This window comes from Thamnophis elegans, chromosome 7 (assembly GCF_009769535.1).
Source record: "Thamnophis elegans isolate rThaEle1 chromosome 7, rThaEle1.pri, whole genome shotgun sequence".
NCBI lineage: Eukaryota > Metazoa > Chordata > Lepidosauria > Squamata > Colubridae > Thamnophis > Thamnophis elegans.
Window position 1 is genome coordinate 62,545,770 of NC_045547.1, and position 24,966 is coordinate 62,570,735.

Sequence of the window (24,966 nt, forward strand, 5' to 3'; positions counted from 1 at the left end):
TTTTAAAGGCCTCCTAACTACAGAACATTGTGGCGTTCCCTGAAAAATATTCTCACCCTATTGTTTAGGCAAGTGCAAGATCTGGATACAATAAAATAATGTAGGTAACTTCAGAGCTCTTAGGCCAATCCCTTTAGGAAGGATTTGAAATTTCAGCATTCAATAGATTTAAATATATGACTACATTCAGAGTTTTCTTTACAGTAGCCTCAAATCCTATTCAAAAAGAGAAGACAGAGAACCTTACAGGTTAAAAAAATACAATGAATATCCTTATACCTTACTTTCAGGACTTTCCTAAAATATTTTGCATGTAAAAAGAATTGAACAAAATCCCAGGAGGCCATTTCACCTCTAAACTTTTTCTGAACTAGCGGCTGAATTTTATTCAAGACTGATCAGCAGACTAATTCTTAATGATGAGAAAAGAAGAGAGGGAGGATCAGACCAGGCTGATTTAAGAAATACATGGAATGCATTGCAGTAAATAGCTGCTATCTCTTTCTAGTATTTGCTATCTTGTCTTATCTTGCCATAGGATGGAACCAATTCTATCTGCTTTACTCTTGAAATAAGAATGATGAGGTGGTGTCTCTTCTTCCTCATTCTTGGAAAGAATTCGAAGAATCTGTTCATTTTTTTGGCTCTTCCCTAAAGCTTCCTTGCCCTGCTTATGCAATGGCCATTTACTGTTTCTTTGAGTGTAGGTGCTCATAACAGAGCCTTCATTTCAGTGTCTCCTGCTTTTAAGACAGATCAAAGTCATTGAACAGGGACAGTGGTGTTTTTCATGGGCAAATGGAAGAAGATCCCCGGGTGATCATTCTACATAGCATGAAGTTGACTTTGGTGGGACTGTGATTTGCTGCGTGGCATTTCACCAGTTAGAAGACTACTAGATTTTGTGGTTCTTTGGCCATTATTACTGTGAGTGCCAGACTTTTTCTTCCTTTTTATTGTGTATTGGTCAGGTAAAAATTGACTTTGTGGAAAATTAAATGCAGATCTTCTAAGAGATTCATAATATTAACAAAGCTTTGGTGCTTTGTAGAAGCTATCATCTTTGATGATTGCTTTAACTTCTCAGGTTATGTTGGTTTTCCTTTACCTCTTCCAACAACTAACAGAAGTCTTAATGTGTCTCTTCCAGTTATGCATCCGTTGTCAGATGGGAGTCTTTGCCTTTCCCTGAGATTGGACCTCTATACATTCCCTTCCAGTGAGGTCTATAGGAACATGCCTGGAAAAGAGGCTGTAACTTCTACAAAGATGCTCATAGCTTTCATTAATTAATCAATTAATCTGTCTTGTTACTGTCCTTGAAATGGCAGGAGGATGTACTCTGAAGTTCCTTATTCCCCCTGTGTCCAGAGAAAACCACTGCTGCCTCCAAGAGGAACAGGAACAGCAACTAACTACTCCCCTTGTATGAAGCAAAAAGTTATCAGCTTTATTTCTGATACAAAATAAAAAGCCTATGGGAATAGTGATTCTCAAAACAACCTAGTTTCTTCCTATCTCAAGGAAATGAGATGAATAGAAGCACAAAAAATACAGCTATTTCAATTCATAGTAGAATTTTTTTCTCTTCCTAGTTCCATAAAGTCCTTGTGTTCCACACTTGGAATTGTTTTTTACAGTATGTCTTATCTATGCATCTGTATTTGTTGCCTGTTGTTCATGCAATATTGTATTCATTATTTTTTCTACTGCATCAGTTTTATTAACATTTTTTCCCTGATAACTTTTCTGGAGGCTTGCAAGTATTGTTTAAATGTTAAGATAAGTGTCAGATGTTGCTATATAAGGATATCATTACCGGCAAGTGTTATCCAGAAAGTTATGCAGAATTATTTAGTAATGAGTTCTGCAATAACTGTTTAATTATTCCTAGATGCCCCCAGTCTTGCCCCATGTGTTGCCCACTTAACATTCGTTCTATCTATATTGTTAGAACTGAACCTCAGCAGCACAGAGGTCTAAAAAGGTTAATTAATTTTATTTCCTTTGTCATATCATGATAGAATATTGGTGAAACTAGACTAAGCTAACATGAATGTCAAATAGAAATATGCCCAGTTTATAGTGTATAATATATATGTGTGTGTGTGTGTGGGAGGGGGTATGTAGTAGCTCAGTGGCTAAGATGCTGAGCTTGTTGATCAGAAAGGTCAGCAGTTCGGTGGTTTGAATCCCTAGTGCTGCATAGCAGAGTAAGCTCCCATTACTTGTCCCAGCTTCTGCCAACCTAGCAGTTCGAAAGCATGTAAAAATGCAAGTAGAAAAATAGGGACTACCTTTGGTGGGAAGGTAACAGCATTCCATGTGCCTTCGGCATTTAGTTATGCCACCACATAACCACAGAGGCGTCTTTGGACAGCACAGACTCTTTGGCTTTGAAATGGAGATAAGCACCACCCCCTAGAGTCAGGAATGACTAGCACGCATGTGCGAGGGGGACCTTTACCTTTATATATATATGTGGAGCATACAACCAGTTTTGCCAAACTGAAGCAAGTAGATATGTAGCTAAGTAACTTCAACAAGTAAAGGAGAAAAGATGGAAGTGAGAACTGGAGACATGGAAGGACCATTCCTGTTAATTGGTTGGTTTGACTGTTACTTTGGTGCTTGTCTGGTGACCTTTGACTGAGATACCTTTCAATGGAAGAATGTTTAGACTCCTACCAGGCCATATAGCTGGAGGGTGCACCTGCATTTTTTTTTGCAACATCTGGGTAGACAGTGTACATGTTTTTCCTCCCCTTGTGGACTTCCTGTTGATCCTTGGCCAAGATGGTGTTTTCCTAACTGACAGTATTTTCCTGGTTGGTGACAGTGAAGGAATGTGTACAGTGGTGTATTAACCATTAAGTAGACTAAACACATGCTTAGGGCACCAGGCCTAAAGGAGGCACCACAAAGTTGAGAAAAAACCCTTGAAGATTTGTACAGTATGCACAAAAGAGGGCCCCCAAGATTTGTCAGTGCTTAGGGCACCAGTGAGCCTTAATCCACTATTGAATGAGTGATTTGGGCAGAGGTTGTGATATTACTGGTCTGGTGGAGCAGACTTACAGTATGATGATGGATCTTTTACTTGCTGCAATGGCCCTTTGGCCAGAGTTAGGAATTACATTTCTTGCAGTTTTCAGTTGAAAAATGTACCAGGATTCTGGAGGCAGCTCATAGTGTCTAGGCAGAGGAGGAATACTGGTAGAATGGTAGGGTTTTGTGGATCTCGTCCTGCAAAGTCTGTTTGCATTTTTCCCCTCCTGAGCTTACAAGGGGTGACATAAGCAAAAATAACACAAACTTTATATGTTGGACAAAATGCCAATGGTTATGGACTATAGATTATGGGTTTCCCACTATGGTACTGATTATCTCCTTGGGTGAGAGCTAGAAGAGATGATTGGTTGGGCTGGGTGTGAAAGGAGAGGGAATCCTAACTGATCCACTGAGAATGGCTGGGAGGGGTGTTTGGGTTGTGAGTGGAAAGAGAAGGTGGCCCTTGGCTACTCTAATAGTGCTGAGAGCTGAAGTGCCTTGGGGGATTCAGCTTCCTATCCCTGGGATGGAGGGGATTAATGAGAGAGGATGATCCCTGGCCCTGGGAATTAAAAAGCCTGCTCCCTGGGCTGCTGAGGCCTTTGAGAGGTTGGGGTGGTTTGAAATATTAGAACGGTGAAGGACATGGGTAGCTTTGGCAGGCGACTTGACAACAGCCATGGTCACAGTGACTTATGGTGGTTTCTTGTATCATCTCTGTGATATCAACCTATGTGCCAGTCAGCACACAGTGTATCTGAAAGATTCAGTTGGTGCTGAATGTGGTAGCGCAGGCAGTTATGTTTGCCCTTAGAATGGCACATGTTATGCTTTTGCTTTATAAGTGACATTGGTTATCATTTTGCTCCTGGGTCCAATTCAAGGACCTAGTTTTGACCTTTAAAGCCCTTCCTGGCATAGGGCAGGTTATATGAGAGACTGCTTATTTTCTATTACATCTACCCACCCCATCAGGTCTGGCAGATGAGGTACATTGTGGGTCCCATCTGTGAAGGAATTACATCTGAAGGGACCCAGGAACATGCCTTTTTTGCCATGGCATCCATCTCTAGTGAGCTTGGCCTCATCTCTCCTGAATGCCTGGAATTCCCTTAAAACCTGGTGGTGTCAATAGATTGGGGGTCACAAAGAAATGTTAATGTGATTAGATGGTTTCATTTTTTAATAATCTGATGCTCTCTCAGCCTTTTGTAATTATAGAAATTTTTGAATATTTTAAAATAATTTTTATGGTTGTTTTGTGGGCCACCCAGAATCACATTGTGTGAGATGGGGATCCATATGAATATAATAGATGATAGTTAGTTAGTTAGTTAGTTAGTTAGTTAGTTAGTTAGTTAGTTAGATAGACAGACAGACAAAAAGACTGACTGACAGACAGACAGACAGATATCAGGTAGATTTGGGTCTGTTCTGTAAGAAATCTGTGGAGAATTTTGCCAGATAGAGTACAAAAACTAATTGCCTCGTTCCTATTTTGAATGATACCTATTTTTTTGGGGGGGGGGGGCTAGCCTAAATCTTCAACTTTAAAAAATATGGTCTTTAACAAGGAGAAAAGTCCTGGATTTCTAAACTTTATGAAGACTAAAGCTATTTTCTTTACAAATTCATCATAGCATACATTTTAGACTGACTTCAATGTTGAGATACAGAATTCTTTCCCGGGTCACTTATGGAAATCATAGATACAAGTCCTTTAAAACTTTCCCTTTGAAATGCTTATAAATGGGGCCCTTTTCTAGGTCCTTTTCTGAGTGATTCATGTGGGCTTCATAAATGATGCAGAGAGACACTATTTTGTATCTTAAAAATTTAAAGCTTACTGTTCAGTGGCAGGTTTTGAGGGCAATGAGTAAACAAGGGTAGTAAGCTTTTCACTGATGGCATGTAATCCTGAAATACACATGCACACATTCTTCATTCTAGAAAAAAAGATCAGACAGGCAGGTTTAGGATTTCATAACTGAATATAAATCTAATTGATTTATCTACTGTTAAAAGGAAAAAGAGAGAGACTCAGATCACTAACAATTTGCATTTCTAGGAAACTTGAAGCAGTATATTAAAAATAAAAGGTTGATAAAAAAAGTTTAGTTTTATTGCTTCAATCCTCTTTCCTCTTTCATTAAGCTTTAATGAAATTTCTGAAAGTAATTTCACAGCTCAGGTAAATAACCACTCTCTGAAAATTTCTGTTAGAATCCAAGAAGGACAGATATAATATCCAAGAACAAATCTAGCAAACTATATTTTATAGCTATACTCTACAATTGAGGCATAGCGGAAGAGATAATTTAATCTACTTGATTTAAGCACCACCTAAAACCTAGCAAAACTCATAAGGAATTCTAGTCACCATAATCCAAGGCCTGGGAGGACATTCAGGTCTTAAAGGTCTTCTGAGATGCTATCAGGATGACACCTGAATGCTACATACTCATCTCGATCTCAAACAGAATTTTATTCTAGAGAACAAGTGTTGTGACAGAGAAAGTTGAGTTGAAGATACCTGGAGTGAGGCAACCCTGTCAATTCAAATCAGCTGGACATGCGCATGGGATACAGGTGTTCCTATGCCATGTAGGGTTTTATAGGTCATAATTAGCATATTGAATCACAACTGGAAGCAAACCATTAGCCAGTGCACTTCATGGATTACAAGGTATCACAAGGACATACAGTCTAAATCGCTGTATTATTTGAGATAATCCAAACCCCAAAACAATGGTCTCTTCTCTGACCATTGTCTTAATTGTCACTCTTCTTGTTCCTCAGGGTTATTCTCATAGCACATGACATCAAAGGTAATTCCATGTACCTTTGCACTATTACCATGTGCATTGCAATAGTCAAGCCATGATATGATTAGGGCATGACTTACTGTCTGGATCTGGTCTTTCTACCTATTCTGGTTAATTTATTTTTGAAAAGTGCTTGTTTGTAACTTGTTAAATTGGCACAAGGCAAAGTTTTAGAAGTTTATATCACTGGCTTTTCAATCCAATTTGCTGAATAATAATTTAATTCAGAATGGCTTCAGAATTCAGTTCGACCCAAAAGCAATCCAAAGCTTTATTGGAGGATTCTGATATGTTCGGCACTCTGCTCGCTACAGAATGGCAAAGTGGGAATGATGAGGACAAAAGCCTGCATTTAATAGTCCAGTGATGGTGAACCTATGGCACACATGCCAGAGGTTACACAAAGAGCCCTCTCTGTGGTCACACTCACTGTTGCTAGTTGTTCTGGTTTCTGGTACACCGTCCAGCTGGTCTTCACAGGCACCAGAGTTTTCTTAGGCTCTCAACTTAGCCTTTTTCAGGCTGTTTTGGGGCCATTTCCTGAGCTGTTAATTGGGTCATTCTCAGACCGTTTGGGGGCTGTTTTTCTTCACAGGCTCCAGTGTCTGAAAATGGCCTGAAAAACACCCGAAAAATGGCCCTAAAATGGCCAAAAACAGCCAAAAAACAGGCATGTGCATGCTGACCAGCTGGTCTTTGGGTTTCTGGTGCTCTGGTGTGTGCATGCATGCACATGCATGCCCATTCTGGTTCGGTGCCAAAAAGGTTTGCCATCAGTGTTATCTATTGGATGACATACAGTATATTCAGAGCTACTATAATACTGAAGAGGGTTGGGGAAATAAATCCAAGTTATCCTGTGAACTCTGGCAGATTGCTCTCCCAGGGATCATAAAGCTGCAGTCTTAGCAACACTACAGTGTTAATATTGCTACTAATTAATGGTGTTATTAATTGATATTTCCCCCCACCCGAGCATTCAAATAATAGCCACAGATTGCATTTTTAGCGTTTGTTTCTATCTGATCTCTGTGTATATGTTCACTCCCTTCCTATCAATCTCCATGCAAAATTCAGGTATTTCAGGTACTTGAAATAACAATATTTCAGGCATCTGATGAAATGGACTATAGTCTACAAATGTATATATACCATATTGATGTTAGGCACTAAAACTTAACAAGGTTCTTTATATCTTTCACTGTTACTAATTTCCTCCCTGTAATGCTTCTGCTTGTACTGACTCTGATGTATGCTAAGATGAATGCACAAATCTTCATGAGGTTACAAACCAGGAAAAAGATATTTCTATTATCATCCTATTGAACTTAATGAGACTCATGGACCAGAACTGTGGTGTGTGGTGGTGGTGGTGGTGTGTGTGTGTGTGTGTGTGTGTGTGTGAGTGAGAGAGGGGGGGGAGGGAGGGAGGGAGAGGGAGGGAGGGAGGGAGCAATGAAGTCACTTGTGATGATAAGGTTGTCTCTGAACGTCAAACTAACAAAATGGTCACATAACATGCAATTTTATCAACTCTGATTTTCTCTATTAATCTAATTTTTGTGTAAACAGTTGCTTCATATGAATATTTATAAAATATTGTCTATTAATCATAAACTTCTTCAGTTTATCTCTTTTGGGTGCACTTTAATTCTATGCATAGCTTCTGGAATGATTCACATACTACTGTTACCATATGAATTCAGACAAAATTCACTGATCAACTTTAGATTTACTTACAGTAGCTCCATTAAGTCATAAAGAATATCAAAGTAGGCATGATTAAAATTGTATCCCAATATTTTGTTTTTCTCTTTCATCTTTTAAGCTCTTTCTGATGAACTATAAGTCTAAAAATATATAAAGCTGTTTTGTGTACAGATACTATGGATAGAAGGGACATGAGGGCTCAGTGGCTAAGATGCTAAGCTTGTCGATCAGAAAGGTTGGCAGTTCAGCGGTTCGAATCCCTAGCACTGCATAAGGGGATGAGCTCCCGTTACTTGTCCCAGATTCTGCCAACGTAGCAGTTCGAAAGCATGTAAAAATCCAAGTAGAAAAACAGGAACCACTTTGGTGGGAAGGTAACAGCATTCCATATGGCTTCGGCGTTTAGTCATGCCAGCTACATGACCAGGAAAAGTCTTTGGCCAGCACTGGCTTTTTGGCTTAGAAACCGAGATGAGTAACGCCTCTAGAGCTGGAAATGACTAGCATGCATGTGCAGGGGAACCTTTACCTTACTATGGATAGAAAAGATAAAGGTTTCCCTTACCCCGTCTTGTCTGTCTTTAGGTTCATGTTTGTTTCTTACCTGAGGGAGACAGCATTGTCCAAAGACATTTTCATGGTCACCTTCCTAGTGAAGGGGTATCTATTTATCTATTTGCATTTGTATGCTTTCAAATTGCTAGGTGGGCAGGAATTGGGGCAAGTATAGTGCTGAGGTCTTGAACCTTGGCTATCAGTTTTCCAGCTGACAAGCTCACGATCTTTAACTGCTGAGCCATTGTGCCTTCACTTTAGATAATAAAACACATGAAAATACATGCTTCCTATTGCTTTAAATCATTGTGCTTTCCTGTACTTATATCCTTTCGATCTTTTATATGTAGCTGGTTTAATAAATATTTATTGATCAGCTTTTACTATTACAATGGAATTATATCAAAGCAAAACATAAAATAATAAATCACTTGATATAATAAAATCCAGAACATAAAGAAACTAAACTGTATACTCTACATTGTTTTGCCATCATAAAACACTAAAATATTAGTCTGAAAAGAAGAAAGCATAAAATATGTTTAGCAAGCCATTTAAGCCATGGAAAATCCTTAAATGAACAATAGCAGGTGTTAGTATGTAGATCGCACCCTATTAGAAGCTTAGTTTCTCTAATAGGTTTGCAACTCAGGAAAACAACGTAGAAGATTCTGGTGAGGACTATGGTGAGTTGTCACTTTCTGAAGATGTGGAGAACCATTGCAGCAAAAAATGCTGACACGAAGGCAGATTGGATCAAAAGGATCCAATGCGATTAACCACTTTCAATGAATTAACTCTTCTGGGTGTTAATTCCTTCTGAATAAATGGCAAAAACAGAAAAGTTTTTGCAGTTGACTTGCGCTGCAGACATAAAATAAAATTCACTTATGCTCCAAATAGTAGTGGAGATGGTATGGACATTAAACCTTTGGGAAGAGATTAATTTACAAATGAAGAGATATTTCCTCTATGGCAAAGACAAGAGTTCTTGAAAAGAGTTAAAATGTCTTTCGAGATTAGAAAACAAACAGAGAGATCTTGATTTAAAAATGCAAGACTTATTTGTAAAAAGTTTAATTAAGAGAGATGTAAGAAAGTTTTAAAACTGACAAGGGGACAGTCTTTTCCCCCCTTTTTTCTATTTTTACTTTTATCATTATATTGTTGATGAAAGTGCTTTGGTATACTTTTTCACTAAGGTAGTTAAAGCAAATTCTTGTCATTTGTTGTTAATGAGTGTATATAATTGGTGGAATCTGCATAACAAAAATATAAGCTAAAGAATCAGGCTGCAATGTTTAGTTGCTGTGGGGATGTGATGCCTGTTTGACTGAAGAGCTACTAAAATGAAATTTCAGAAGCAAGAGGATAACAAATAAAATAAAATAAACCCTTTTTATTTTGCCTGTTTCTTTACTTTAAACTTTCAAATGCTTACTGCAAAAATGTCAAGAAAACCAAATACAAGCTAGGCAGATATGACCTTGTAGACGACTCCCACTCTGTCAAGAACCTTGGAGTATTCATATCAAATGATCTAAGCCCCAGAGCTCACTGTAACAGCATTGCCAAAAAGGCATTAAGAGTTGTTAACCTAATCTTGCGAAGCTTCTTCTCCAGTAACATTGTACTGAAAACTAGGGCACACAAAACCTTTGCTAGACCAATCCTCGAATACAGCTCATCTGTCTGGAATCTGCATTGTATATTGGACATTAACACAATTGAGCGAATCTAGAGGTGTTTCACTAGAAGAGAACTCTACTCCTCTACTCGCAACAGAATACCTTATGCCACCAGGCTCGAAATTTTGGGCTTGGACAACATAGAATTATGCCACCTAAAGTCTGACCTAAGCGTAGTACACAAAATTATCTGCTCCAACCTCCTACCTGTCAATGGCTACTTCAGCTTCAACCACAATAATACATGAGCACACAATTGTCTTGGGTAATATGACTGGTGGAGATGGAGTGGCAGGTGGAAACTACTGATGTGCAGGAGCTTCTAGTGTTGTCCAGCCCTAAAAGAGTGTCTTGTGTTTTTTTGTGAGCTGCTGCTCTGCCATTCCAGTCTATGGAGAGGGGCTTGCGACCATAAGCCCTGGAGACTTGAACAAATTCCTAGGCAAGCAAGAGCTGCTGTTACATGTCAGCTGAAAATAGGGCAAGGAGGGGCTGGATTCTGGTGTAGAGCCCTGGAAGCTTCTCCAGCACTTCTGCAGCCTATTCTCTTCCAGTCTTCCTGGATGTACCTTTTCGCCTTTCTTTCTCCCATCTGCTCTTAGTCGCAGCAAGGCTTGGTACTCTGACTAATCTCCTCATTAACTCAGTTGAACAGGCCCATTAACCAGCTCTTGCTATGCCACAGCAAATTTATCCTAAAGCACAAAACACAGAGGTTATGTCTACACAAGATGTCAACATAATTTGATTGATTGTGATACATTATGTTGGATACATCAACTCTGTTCATCAAATTGTTTCTTCAATAGTGCAGAATACAGGAAGAATCATGTGGAGTTCTATTTTCCATCTTTATTCTTCTATTGCTGTGTATGTGAAAGAGTTCAAGTTGAAACAATCAAAAGCCATTCCTTTGTCCAGGTTAATTACCCTGTTTTTAGTAACTTTGGAGACTTTTAGCCTTTTGATAAATTGATAGTATAAATAATGTTAATTCCTGTTATTTGTGCCCCATCTTTTTTCTCTCAGTTTTTGTCATTTCTCCCCTCTTTTTGTTAGTTGACTGATTTGATATTTCCTATTTAGAACATAGAATAATAGAATTGGAAAGGACCTTGGAGGTCTTTTAGTTGAACCCCCTGCTTGAGCAGGAGACCCTATACCATTTCAGATAAATGCTTGTCCAGTCTCTTCTTAAAAGCCTCAAGTGATGAGGCACCTGCAACTTCTAAAGGCAAGGCATTCCACTGGTTAATTGTTCTCACTGTGAAGAAATTTCTTACTTCTAGGTTGCTTCTCTCCTTGATTAGTTTCCATCCATCAATTCTTGCCTGACCTTGTGGTACTTTGAAAAATACCCCCCCCCCCAATCTTTGTGGAAGCGTCTGAAATATTGGAACACTGCTATTGTGTCTTCCCTAGCCTTTCTTTTCACTAAACTAGTCATACCCAATTCCTGCAATCAAGTCTTCATAAGTTTTAGCCTCCAGCCCTCTAATCATCCTTGTTGCTCTTCTTGGTACTCTTTCCAGTATATCAACAACTTTTTTATATTTATATACATTTTATGTTTTATATTAATGTAACCAAAGTTGGATACAGTATTCCAAGTATGGTGTAAAGCAGTACTGATACTTCACATAATCTTGACATAACTACATTCTAAACTAATATTTGGTGTGTGTGTGTGTAAGAGAGAGAGAGGGGGGGAGGGAGGGAGGGAGAGAGAGGGGGGGCATCCAGGCAGCCAGACTGACCACAGCAACTGCTGAATCTGGAGAAAGTACTAATGTTTGCTTTATGAAATGACTAATTTTTAAAAGATAAGCTAAACCAAAGTTTTTAAAAGCTAACCATAGGGCTTAGTTCTCTCCTTATTTAGAGGGAGGTGGGCAGTTCAAAACTGTGATAAATAAATAAAGTATGTTATCTAGTTCAATGTAGGGAATTGAATTACAATCCATGAAGGCTACTCAATTTTTCTCGGCCATCCCATTTAGCTGAGAATCAGCAAACCACATTGTAGTTTGGAGGGCCATTAGCCAGCCACTATATATTGCCACTTTTAATAAAATGACTAATTCAATACCGTGTAAGGGATGAATGGTATATAAAGAACATGTTAGCTATTATTTTGTAACTAGGTTTGACCTTCATCTTATTTAGGTAAAAGAAAGAGAAATTACAATTACTGTTAGTGATGTAAGTATTATGTATTCGGTGGGGTGGCAATGACTGAGGCGAGGCAGTTGTTAATGACAACCATTTATTCGCAAAACCAAGTAACTCGCAACAGGCAACTCCAGAACCAAACAGAAACAAACGGTTCCCACTTGACAGCTATTTATATATCAGCTGTCAAGCGGGGCAGCCAATCAGCATGCACTGATCTTCCCATGCAGACAAGGCACTTCTCCCAATCTCAGAGGCTTGTGCATGGACACGTTCTCGGGACATAACAGTAAGAATCTGCTAATAATTGGAAATAGGAAATGGACAGAAGGTATATTTTGTCTGTATAGAGCAGGATGGGGAACTGGTATTTTTTTTACATACGGGTTGAGATAGGAATAAAAGGAACAACTATGTCTTTATATTACTGGTAAAAAATTGTACAAATATTGTGTACCTTGTCTTATTTATTATTTATTTAGCAAATTTCTATACCACCCATTTTGTCTATGTGACTTGGCAAATAGAAATGCAAATAAAACCATATAATCATATAAAACAGTGAAGCTTAAAAACAACATTGAAAAAGAGAATTAAAACAACATTAAAAACTGAACAATAAAAAGTTAAAAAGCTGGAGAGTTGTGTCTTCAAACCATCAGCCATTTCCATGGTTCAATGCTACTCTTAGACCTCCATGCCAGTGGGCAGTGCCAAGTATTAAAGTTCTTTTGGGTGGCCAAGTGAGTAGGAGCCTTCCTCATCTCCATGGGCAAGATGTTCCATAGGGTCGGGGCAATAGCAGAAAATACTCTCTTCCTACAGTCTGCCAGTTGAATTTTTTTAAACTGATGGAGTCCATAACAAATCCAAACAAAGTATGGAGGGATGGGTTGATAAAATAGAGGTGGGACAGTTCCTTAGGTAACCTGGTCCCCATATCACAAAGAGCTTTAAAGAAGATATCCAACACTCTGAACTTGATCTAGAATCAAACTAACACCCATTGTAGCTCATGTAGCAGAGATATTATGTGCACAACTTTGGGGCACCCAAAGCTGCATCATTCTGTACTAGCTATATCTTCTGGATACTCTTCAAGGGTAAACCACATAGAGAACATCACAGTTATAGTTGTGAAGTGTCTCCCTTCTTCAGAAATGATATAGTTTTTTTTGCAGTAAGAAAATAAAGTTTGCCATATTATATTTCATATTTTTCATTGGTTCTTCAGATCAAACAGACCCATTGGCAGATCCAGGCTAGCCATACCTGCCTAGGATTGCCCAGGAAATCCTGGATCCCCTGAAGCCTAGTCACCCAATCTTTCTGAAGTACTTCTTAACAGTCATAACATAGAAGCCTAGCCGTTTCTGTCTCTCACAAATATTTTCCCAGGGCTTTGTCTACAAATAGCCTGCAGGATTTTGTGCACTGCAGAAGAACAGTTGCATTAGATTAGAGCAGACTTCTTCAACCTGGTCCTCATGTTTTCTAGACAATGTGATTGACTGGGAATTATGAAGATTGTATTTCAACTCATTCAGATGTTGCCTGGATGCGAAAGCCTGCTTTGGTGTCATGAAATACATGATTTTAGCAAAATGTATCCAGAGCAATGGAGAATAAGAGTTGGCAGAGATAAACAACAGAGTTTTAGATCATATCAGCCCATTCTGTAAGCTCTACTATGGTATTTATGCAAACTCTTCCCTTTGCAGCAGAGAGCGATGATCACCTGTCTCCTAAGACATTAGTCCTCTTGCCAACCAAGTAAAGGGCTTAACAAATTGCTTGAGCAAATTAATTAAATATCCTAAATGCAATTTTTTAAAATGACAATAGGGGCATAATCATGGCAATCAAGGTCAGGCAGGCTAAATATGTAATCTAGAACACGAAGACAAGCTATTTATCATCTTGGAAAGGAGCAGATTTTGGAAATATAAAACAAGGACATCAATTTCATTGGGACTAGCATGCCAAAATGTGGAGTTTGTGTGCCTGTGTCTGTGTATTTTCAGTAACCATTTGCCGAATCCATTTGCCAATTCTCCATGAGATGCAGCTGAAACTAAATGACACAATGGTCCTGCTGAATACGATGGAATTGGCAAACCTTCTATGCACAGGATGAAAAGTACTGCGCTTCTTTAATTTGCTGAGACTTTTCTTGCACCAAGGACTATTACCTTGCAGTCTCTTGTAATCAAAATATTTTCCTTTTCTGAAATGTGAGAAAATGCAGCTCTTTACTAAGAGAGTCATATAAGCAACAAGACTGAACAGCTTAAGAAACAGTAGCAGAGTTCTTCAGGATGATTATATTTTGCAACAAGGACATGCTTCAAAGCCTCTGCATAATTGTGTCTTCAATGTCTTTAGCATCAGCCAGCCAATTGTTGAAGTAACCTAATGGGCTCATCTTCATGTGTCCCTAAGTGCAACACAATGATGTATCACTGTTTTTAAAGGACAGGACCGTATCATACTTCTTTTGTCTGAACTTCAGTCTGGCCACAGCAACTTCATATTTAGCAGTTCAAAAGTAGTATTTACCTTCTTCCTCTGTCACAAACCTTACTGTGGAAATGATCCATGAGTTTGATAAACAAACCAGGGGTATCCACCAGCTATTTTCCTTAATTTATCCCACACTCAATCTATCAACCCTGAAGCTGTTCCGACTGAAGCCATTTTGAAGTTTCAGTGTTGCCACACTGGAGCAGAGGTACAGGGAGGGGGAATAGAGATATCTGGAGTTTTGTAGCCAAAACAAAATACTTTCCCCTGAGACATCTAAGGACATTCTCACACTTGGGGTGTGGGTGTGTGAGAGAGAGAGCGGGGGGGAGGGGGAGGAGTGATGTTACCATGGCAACTTGATTGGACCATGTGAATAATTGTTTGGGGAAGGGGGAAACACTTTTACTTTTAATTAGGTGAAAACTGGGAACCTTCAGAGTCACTTTTCACCAGAACTGTGCCAATATGATATATCCAATAAAACGTTTCCTTGAGGAAACTACCTACGTCAGAGTTTTGTTTGTTATGGGTGTATTACTTGGAACCCTGACACAATTTACAAGGATAGCATTAATTGGCATCCTCATCATTAGGACAGAACAAGACTTAGCCATTGGCAAAAAAAAACAATTAGTGCAAACGTACTGTTCAACCAGCTATAGGACTGAAAGAATACCCATTAATATGAACTCAAATATGTCCTCAGTATGATTGTTTGGGTGTAAGGATGATTGGATGACTCCAGAAATTGCTATACAGAAACTGACCATACGCTAGATCATGCAAAGTGTTATTTTAACCAAGATGGAACCACGAGGGTAGAGACGGGCTGAGAAAAGATGGCAGAATATCTAAAAGACTACCTGATCATTGTATTGAAAACTTATGTAAGAATAGACATAATGGCCAATCTTCACTAATAAAGGCAGGCTGAGTTGAGTTACTGGGTGGGAAATTTTGGAGTTGAGGTTCACCCATCTTAGGGTTGTCAAGGATGAGAAACACTGTATAAATTCCACCCATGGTATTCTTTGCATGTTTTCTACACAAATATTAATCAGTTCTGATACTGCTTAGGTTGGAAGCTCAGATACATTATGCAACCAATTTCGTTGTATTTAAGTACAATGACAATAAAGATTATACTTATACTTTGTTGCTGGTTATTTTCCCTTCTACATTCATTGTTCTCTCTGTGACTTTAGGATTTTTCTCCTTAGACCCCAGTTCACAATTTCTACATTGGTACAGTCTTGCTACTTCTCTAGCTTTCTACAACCCAAGTATATCTTCCTGTGTCAGTGCTAATACAAGTAGTTTTTGATTTACATTCGTTCGTTCAGCAACACTTTGAAGTTACAGTCGTACTGAAAAAAGAGATTTACAACCTGTGCCTGAAGGTATAGCCATTGGAGCTTTTCTGGGGTCAAAGTTGCTTGTCATGACTCATGACTCCAGAAGCTTTTCAACTCCCCACACCCTCTTATCACTGTTTTCCCCCACACACTTTTGTCTACCTTGCATTGCTCAATGGCAAGCAGACCCAGACTCAAGGGGTTGCTGGGCATACTCCAAAAAATCTCAGTTGCCTGAGCCCACCTAAGTAAGTGCCAGCAAGGATTTGTTCATTCAGCTGCCTTCTCTCCCATTTCTCCACACCAATCTTTCACATAACTCCAGATACTTCAGCTTCTGCATTGAATGCTTCCTGCATGTGGCTCTCCAGCCTGCCCCTGCATTGTTGCATCAAGCCAGAGTGCCTATGAAGACCCAGGAAGTGCCAGTTTAGCTAGCATTTATATGCTCTTCTATCCCTCTTCTATGAATCAACTTTTCACCCTTTGTGCTTCCTTGCTGCCTTTGCTGCCTCCTTTTCAGAGCCACCTTCTTCAGTGTTTCCTAAGCAGTATTCCCTGAATCTTAAGAAAGTTGAACTGCCTTTAGAATTCTGTGCTTCTGAAGTCTTTCAAGGGTTTTTCCAAGGGCTTTCCAAAAACGGACAGCTTTCAAAAGGCAAAACAGATAGCAATGTACTTGCTGATGCCAATTGTGGCAGTTAAGCAATTGTTGTTGTTGTTGTTAGTTGCAAAGTCATGTCCGACCCATCACGACGCATGGACAACATTCCTTCAGGCCTTCCTGTCTTCTATCCTCCCCCAGAGTCCATTTAAGCTCACACCTATTGTTTTGGTGACTCCGTCTAGTCATCTCATTCTCTGTTGTCCCCTTCTTCTTTTGCCCTCCATCTTTCCCAGCATTAGGCTCTTTTCCAGTGATTCTTTCTTCTCATTAGGTGGTCAAAGTATTTGAGTTTCATCTTCAGCATCTGGCCTTCTAAAGAGCAATCAGAGTTGATCTCCTCTAGGACTGACCAGTTTGATCACCTTGCAGTCCAAGGGACTCACAGGAGTTTTTTCCAGCACCATAGTTCAAAGGCCTCAATTCTTTGGCACTCAGCCTTTCTTATGGTTCAACTTTCACAGCCATACATCACAACTGAGAACCATAACCTTGACTGCCTATAAACAAAGAGATAGTCTCCATACTTATGCTGCAGTTGACTAAGGAAAAGAATCCTCTCGCGCAGATGTAGGCTTCCAAGTCTCCTTAGTTTTATCTCACATGGAAGAAACCATTCAAAAATATATTTTCCAGTGCAGTCAATTGTGAAGGGACAATTTCACACTTAGATCATCAGTGTGAACAGCAGCAGAGAACTGAGGCTCACTGCTCCTGCACTGTGGGACTGGTGATGTGAAGCTAACACATGAATAGGCTATGGACTTTCAAGATTCCGTATACTATGGAATGGGAGCAGTGGTATCACAGTAAAGAGTAAAAGGGCTGCCTATTTATTAGCAAGAATATTTCTCTGTGCAATTAAGATTCTGTCCAATTGTGTATATAGAAGGTAGAATTTTTTTCCTCCCGCTAAATCACATTTTATTCATATTCATTCTTGTATCTGGAAATAGAACTTTGAAACTCATAGGGGATCTAGTGTTTCCCTCACATAACCGAATGGCTATATCCTTCTAGCTAACTAAACTTCAGTTTGGCCCGATTTTAATTTTGTTACTTACAAAACATTGCAGTTGATGCTGCCCACAAGTGAGAATTTAGATGTATGTTTATTTTCACACCACACATTACTGCAGTGATCACAGCCCTCGCAAAAAACTGGTGGCCATATGTTATTTGCTTTAACCATCTGTCAATGAAACTTGTTATTAGACAAATAAACAAATGGCTAGAAACAGAATAGATCCAGTAATGACTGAAGGAATTGATCCACTCTTTTGTCCCGTTTGAGAAATAAAAGAGACAGAGATTAAAGAAGGCAGAATTACATCATACAGCCCCAGGTGCACAAGACATATAATCTAGAAATCAAAGAGAATAGCTAAGGAGTGGCATGAGTACCTTTGGGAATGATAGATGGAACTCCTTGATGTTTAAAATTATTTTTCAATCTGAATGCTTCAAATGCCATACAGAGCTCAGTTTCCTAGATTTTAGCTTACATCAATCTTCCTTCTTTGAATAATTAATGGCAAGTTATATCTTAACATGGTTGGGGAATCAGAGTATTTAATGCATAGAAATTGGAGAGTCTTGATTATTTTGGAGAATATGGAATACCTCCTCCTTCTACATAGGCTGGTTGGGAAGTGTGGCTGCTATACAAACTCTTATTTATTTGTGTATTCATTCATTCATTCAGTTTAAATGGACTTTCATCACAAAAATACTGTATTGCTAACTAAATGACTGGATGGCTAACAATGAATACAAACAAAATCATGCAGAAGCTGAGATGAAAAATCAATCAACAAAATTAGTACAACTATGTTATGGGCTCAGTGGCAAACCCGGAGCCCAGCTTCAAGTCTTCAAGTCTTTATGGCAAGACTTACAGTATATCTAATGAATGAAGTTCCTCTCTTTAGCAATATCAATATCAATAGCAGTTAGACTTATATACCGCTTCATAGGGCTTTCAACCCTCTCTAAGTGGTTTACAGAGTCAGCATATCGTCCCCACAGTCTGGGTCCTCATTTCACCCACCTCAGAAGGATGGAAGGCTGAGTCAACCTTGAGCCGGTGAGATTAGAACCGCTGAACTGCAGATAACAGTCAGCTGAAGTGGCCTGTAGTACTGCACCCTAACCACTGCGCCACCTCGGCTCTTTAGTGCAAAACACATAACAGCTCACTTGGAATTTGCAAAAAAGCACCTGAAGGACTCTCAAACTGTGAGGAACAAACTCTAAGTGGGTTTTCATGTGTTTTGCACTGAGGAGAGACTTCCATTTAGCCCAGATTGATATATGGCTTCAGTGATGGTTGTCCTTCTGGAACTCTGCCCCATCTCCACACAGGATCTATGGAGCTCATCCAGAGTGAACATTAGATTCTTGGTCACTTCTCTTACTAAGGCCTTTCTCCCCTGATTGCTCAGTTTGACTGGGCAACCAGCTCTTGGAAGATTCCTGGTTGCACCAAACTTCTTCCATTTGAGAATGATGGAGGCCACTGTGCTCTTAGGAACCTTCAGTGCAGCAGAATTTTTATTGTAGCCTTCTCCAGATTTGTGACTTGCAATAATCCTGTCTTTGAGCTCTGCAGGCAGTTCCTTTGATCTCATGGCTTTTGCAGTATGCATTGTCAGCTGTGATGCCTTCTATAGAGAGCTGTGTGCCTTTCCAAATCATGTCAAATCAGTGGAGGTACTAGAACTAAATTTCACGTGTTGTTGCAAAGGGTCTAAATGCTTCTGCCAATGTGATATTTCAGTCTTTTTCTTTTTAATAAATTTAAAGAAATTTCTAAAATTTTGGTTCCACTTTGTCATTATGGAGTACTGAATGTAAATTCAGTAAGCAACCATGATGATTAGAGGACTGGAAACTAAAACATATGAAGAATGGTTACAGGAACTGGACATGGCTAGTCTAGTGAAGAGAAGGACCAGGGGGGACATGATAGCAGTGTTCCAATATTTGAGCGACTGCCACAGAGAGGAAGGGGTCAATCTATTTTCCAAAGCACCTGAAGTAATAATGGATGGAAACTGACCAAGGAGAGATTCAACCTAGAAATAAGGAGGAACTTTCCAACAGTGACAGCAATCAACAAATGCAACAGCTTTCCTTCGGAGCTTTGTGGGAGCTTCATCACTGGAAGCTTTCAAGAAGAGATTGGACTGCCATTTGTCAGAAATGGGGTAGGGTCTTCTGCTTGAGTGTGGGGTGGTGGTGGACTAGATGACCTATAAGGTCCCTTCCAACTCTGTTAATCTCTTTAAATTAATGAGAAAAAATGAATTTCAACAACTGTAGAATCAGGCTGCAGCACAACATAATTGACAAAAGTAAGGGGGTCTGAATACTTTCTAAATGCACTTATATAGATCTAAGTCCTATTGCTATTGTTAATAGATAGGACCATGTCTCTTCTTTAGAGACAGTGTAGAATGTGAGTCTAGTAATCAAACCAGATGATGACTGTCAGGATCGTCACAATCAGGTGTGCAAGTGGTGCACTGCACAAAGGTACTCTTGACACAATGCCAAATGATGGGAATGGTTGTATTGCAGGGTGCCGGATTAGGGAAGAGGTCCATTCAGTTCCTACTACACTCATTTGCTATAGAAGAAAAGGGAAAATGAAGGTGCCAGGAAGCCACTGCTGTCATATAATATGACTTGACACTCTGGAGGGAAAAAAATCTTTTGCATGAAGGAGACTTACAAATCAGTAGAAGTCCCGATGGCTGCTGGGCATGTGTGGAGCTGTAAAAATGGAGACTGTCAGTAGCTAAAATGTCATTGTAACTGCTTCAGGAGTCAGAGAGAGACAGTGAGACAGACAAACAAAGAGATATATCTCTGAGATGACAAGTCCAAATCTCTTCAACATTCAGGAAGACTGGAACATCTCCAAGAAGCAACTATCCTTCTAAATGTATTTATTTATTAAATTTGTTTGCCATCCTTCTTGCCACAAGGTGACTCTGGGTGGGTTACAATAAACAGTAAAGCCATAAAGATGTATATTTCAAATATACATCTTTATATATACATTTCAAATATACATTCTTATTCTTGCAATAAGAATTTGTTGTTAGTTGTGAAGTCATGTCTGACCCATTGTGACCCCACAGACAATGTTCCTCCAGGCCTTCCTGTCCACTACCATCCTCTGGAAGCCATTTAAGCTCATGCCTACTGCTTCAATGACTCTACCCAGCCACCTCATTTTCTGTCGACCCCTTCTTTTGCCCTCACTCTTTCCCAGCATTAGGCTCTCCTCCAGTGAGTCCTTCCTTCTAATTAGGTGGTCAATGTATATGTGTTTCATCTTCAGGATCTGGCCTTCTAAAGGCAGTCAGGGTTCATATCCTCTAGCACTGACCGGTTTGATCGCCTTGCAGTCCAAGGGACTCACAGGAGTCTTCTCCAGCACCATAGTTCAATAAAAATACAAATTATAATTAAAAGATAGGGAGCAAGGGAACAGGAGGCACTTTGATTCATCAACTCCTCCACAGTGATATTCCCCAATTGGGGCACCAAGCCAACTGGTAGAGCTATGGTCTTCAGAGCTATGGTCTTTACAGAAATTCAGAGTATGTGCACAGATTTCACCCCAGTGGACAAGATGTACCAAAGGAGATGAGCCATGCAGAAAAGGCACTTCTTCTGGATCCTGCAAGTCAGAATTCCTTGACCAGCACACCTCTTTGCTGGAACAGCTGGAGTGGGCCAGTCCCATCGGGTTGAGGTAGTTTTTCAGGTAAAGCCTTTATCACATTCTTACACAATTTTAATAGCAATAGCAATAGCAGTTAGACTTATATACCGCTTCATAGGGCTTTCAGCCCTCTCTAAGCGGTTTACAGAGTCAGCATATTGCCCCCAACAACAATCCGGGTCCTCATTTTACCCACCTCGGAAGGATGGAAGGCTGAGTCAACCTTGAGCCGGTGAGATTTGAACAGCCGAACTGCAATCAGCTGAAGTAGCCTGCAGTGCTGCATTTAACCACTGTGCCACCTCGGCTCCTAAGACTGCAATGATTATTTATGAGTAATTGCTAGATTAGATTAGATAAAATATGATTAGATTAGATGATGAGATGATATGAGATTAGATTGGATTAGGTTAGATTAGATATTTAAGAGTACAGGGGACACGAAACACAAACTTCAATGTCTAACACATTCACGTGAAAGTGAAATTAATTTGGCATCCATAAATTATATTTCTTTTCATTTAACATTATTATTCAGATCCTATGTAATAATTAAGAAACCCCCATTGTCTGAGATTGGAACAAAATACATCATTGTGTTTGGTTTTGTGTATTTTTATAGTTCTTCATTCTGATTGTTTTCTATGTATTTATTCATTTTTGTTAATTATTATACACTAGCTACAGTGACTCTCTCATAAGGTGGCCAGCTATACAAAATGAGAAATATATACAATTAAGAAATTATATATGTATTTCTTACCCAAGGAAGTAAATTGCAAGTTTTGCAATAGGAAGCACATGATCGCTGGACTGCATGCCTTGCAGAAACCACAGTGTCCTTTTCTTATATCAAGTTTTGAATGGTTTTAGCATTAGTGGTATCTAGTTTTCAATCATATTTAGTGTGGATTTTTTTGTTTTGTTATCCTGAGCAGAAACAAATAAAGCAGCCAGAGGACAGTGGCTTTGTCCTCAGGTGATGTGCTAGAGAATAGCCCAGGGCAAAGTTGTCTCATCAGCTGTTCAGTTGATCTCCCCCCCCCCCCCCCCCAGTTTTCAGTTTCTATAGAGAAACTCAATTCTCTCGCATTAGTATTTTTTGGTAGCTGTCTTGCTGAAACTAAAGGGGAAAAAATCCGTGTGTGCTTCAAATATGCTCTTTCAGGAAGCACAGCAAACCACTTCCTCTGATCCTTTGCTCTGATCCCTGGCATCACCTGCTGTTTCTTGAGTTGTCATTAAGATTTATACCCATGCTATTCTTAGGGCTTATAGATATTTATAATGATGCCATAATGGAAAATAAATCCAGCTCCAAAATTTAATAAAGCCTGAATACTTTTCGAAAGTTAGGAGCTTTTTCTACAGAATGATCTGTTAGATATGGAAATGCAGTATCTTCTGGCTGCACATTTGAGTAAATCATTCAGACCCCCAAAGTCAGAAGGAATGTGGTCGCACCTTTTAAGACGATTGATTTTATTATCAGATGTGTGGAGTGGCTTAGATGATGTAAGATTTAAATACATAAGGATGAGGCAGGGTGGTTGGGAGGAAAGTGAGGAAAAGAAAGAATGGTAATATAGATGAAGGTTGCATGAGGGAGAAATTGCAAGAACCTTATCAGTCAACAATTTGAATGCATTAAAAACCCACTGTATTTCTTCAGGCCTTCTGTCAAAGCCATACCAGGTAAACCAGACAGAAAATGCAACAAGATGAACTAGTTCTACTTTATTGTAAGTCGACATTAGTAGAATCTTGCAAACCTGAAGGCACAAACTTCCTAACTTCACTTTTAACTGTTTCATCCATTAGGATGGGGTTCTTCTCAGAGGTGATGTTAACTTAACTTTCCTACCAGTTTGAAAATGTGAGCGCTCACGCATCAGCTTTTGGTGAAAAAGGGGCCTAAATGGGATGCCGTACAGCCAGGGTGGGTGGGCGGAGCCAACTACGATTTCTGCTACCAGATTTCTGCTACCAGTTCGGGCAAACAGGTCCAAAGTGGTAGAATGGCCTCTGGCTCTTGTTAAGTTTCTTTCTCTGACTGTTAAGTGACGGCAGGTCTTCCCCTATTTTCTCACAGTCATTCATACTTACCTGGCAGGGGAGACACCATGATTATGAAGATAGTTTTCCCAGGGTGAGGCTCATCCATTGCACTCCGGGTGTGCTGACCCCTGCGATTTCCCCAAATGCGGGAAAGTCTACTGCATAATTTGTGGTGGTGGGGGACTGTGTTTGCGCTTCCCCCTGTAAAGAGGATATGAGGGCGATCTGGCTGTGACATCTGTCACCCCATTGATCGCCAGGGTTGATTCGGCTGATCTGGCTGGCTAGGCGAATGTCCCCTTCCTCCCTCACCGCTCCTTGTGCGTCCCTCGTGAAGCTGCATGCTCGGTGGAAGAGGACGACCACCCAGATAGAAGGTGTGTACCGATCTTCGGTCAAGGGTATACGATACCTGTGCTCCCCTGCTAGAACCTCCAAACAAGCACAGTCATTCATACATTCCATTACATCTTCTGAAACACTGTGTGATATGTCTGAAACATATTGAGATGTGTAAGAACAGCTGTCTCATACTCAACTGTGCCAACATAGGGTCCACAATTTTTTTGGGGGGTCCATAATTGCTATTTTGAGATCTATAATGGGATATTCTGGGAGGCACCAATGCTCTGCTTGATCTTTATTTTGAATCCTGATATCAAATCTGTTTTGTTAATTTGTTACCAATTATCTTACCTAGAATTCAGAGGGCCATTACTGGCAGATGGTGTGTGTCTTGAAAATCTTTGGTTTATAAAGAACTCCAAGAGGTGGCATAAATGATGGGGGAAACAAAGATTACATCTGATGTAGATTATAGGCAGTAACATTACTTAAGGATTATTTTATGGCTGAAAAACAGCAAGGTTTCTCTCCCATACCTCCAGAGTTAGAGACAAAGCAGAACTTCTGGAAGATGCAAGTTCTAAACAGAGGAGATATGCACTTACTGCCTCTCAGAACTCTAGCAATTCTGCCTAGCAGTTCGGAATCACTCAGACTCTCTTAGGGATGATAGGAGAAATCAAATTGCTTAACAGGCATGCCAGATCAATTTGGACATTTTGTGATGAATAAAATTGCTCCTGGACTGGAAGCCAACTGGACATTTTCTAGTGAGTGATACAATATTTTGTGTCATTATTTGGGATTCTTTTCATCTTATGGAAACCAAGGAAGGGGATCAAATCCATTTTTAGGTTGACCACATAACACCATGCATACTATGAGCAACTGACTTCAGATTATTAATGCATATGTGTGGTTCAGTATAGTGATGCCTGCTTTAGAAGAGATAGTGGTCCACCCTTACCAAATGAGGCCATCCCTTAAAGCAACTGTTTTTTGTTGGTTTAACCAACTGTGTGTCAGTTGGCTGACACAGCAGCACTTGGGTTTCAAATGCAGCCTCGCAAATTCTCAAACCAGCTTCATAACCAGGTAGGAGCCATCATTTCATAAATTAGCAGATGCACCAGAAGCAGATGTTTGAAACTCAATAGGTCCTTTTTGTCTCTTTTCTAAAATTACTATTTGATGTTTTGATTCCCTACGTCCTCTAAATAACCATATGTCCTCTGATCATGATTTAATAAGGCATAGCAGCAACATAATACCCTTTTTC

At 39.6% G+C, this 24,966-nt stretch overlaps 1 non-coding gene across 1 annotated transcript; it reads left to right on the forward strand.

Moving 5' to 3' along the window:
* Nucleotides 1-23,382: 23,382 nt before the first annotated feature.
* LOC116511911 lies at nucleotides 23,383-23,546 on the forward strand. The gene has a single exon (XR_004255785.1). It is a non-coding gene; the product is annotated as a U1 spliceosomal RNA (small nuclear RNA).
* The last annotated feature ends 1,420 nt before the right edge of the window (nucleotides 23,547-24,966 follow it).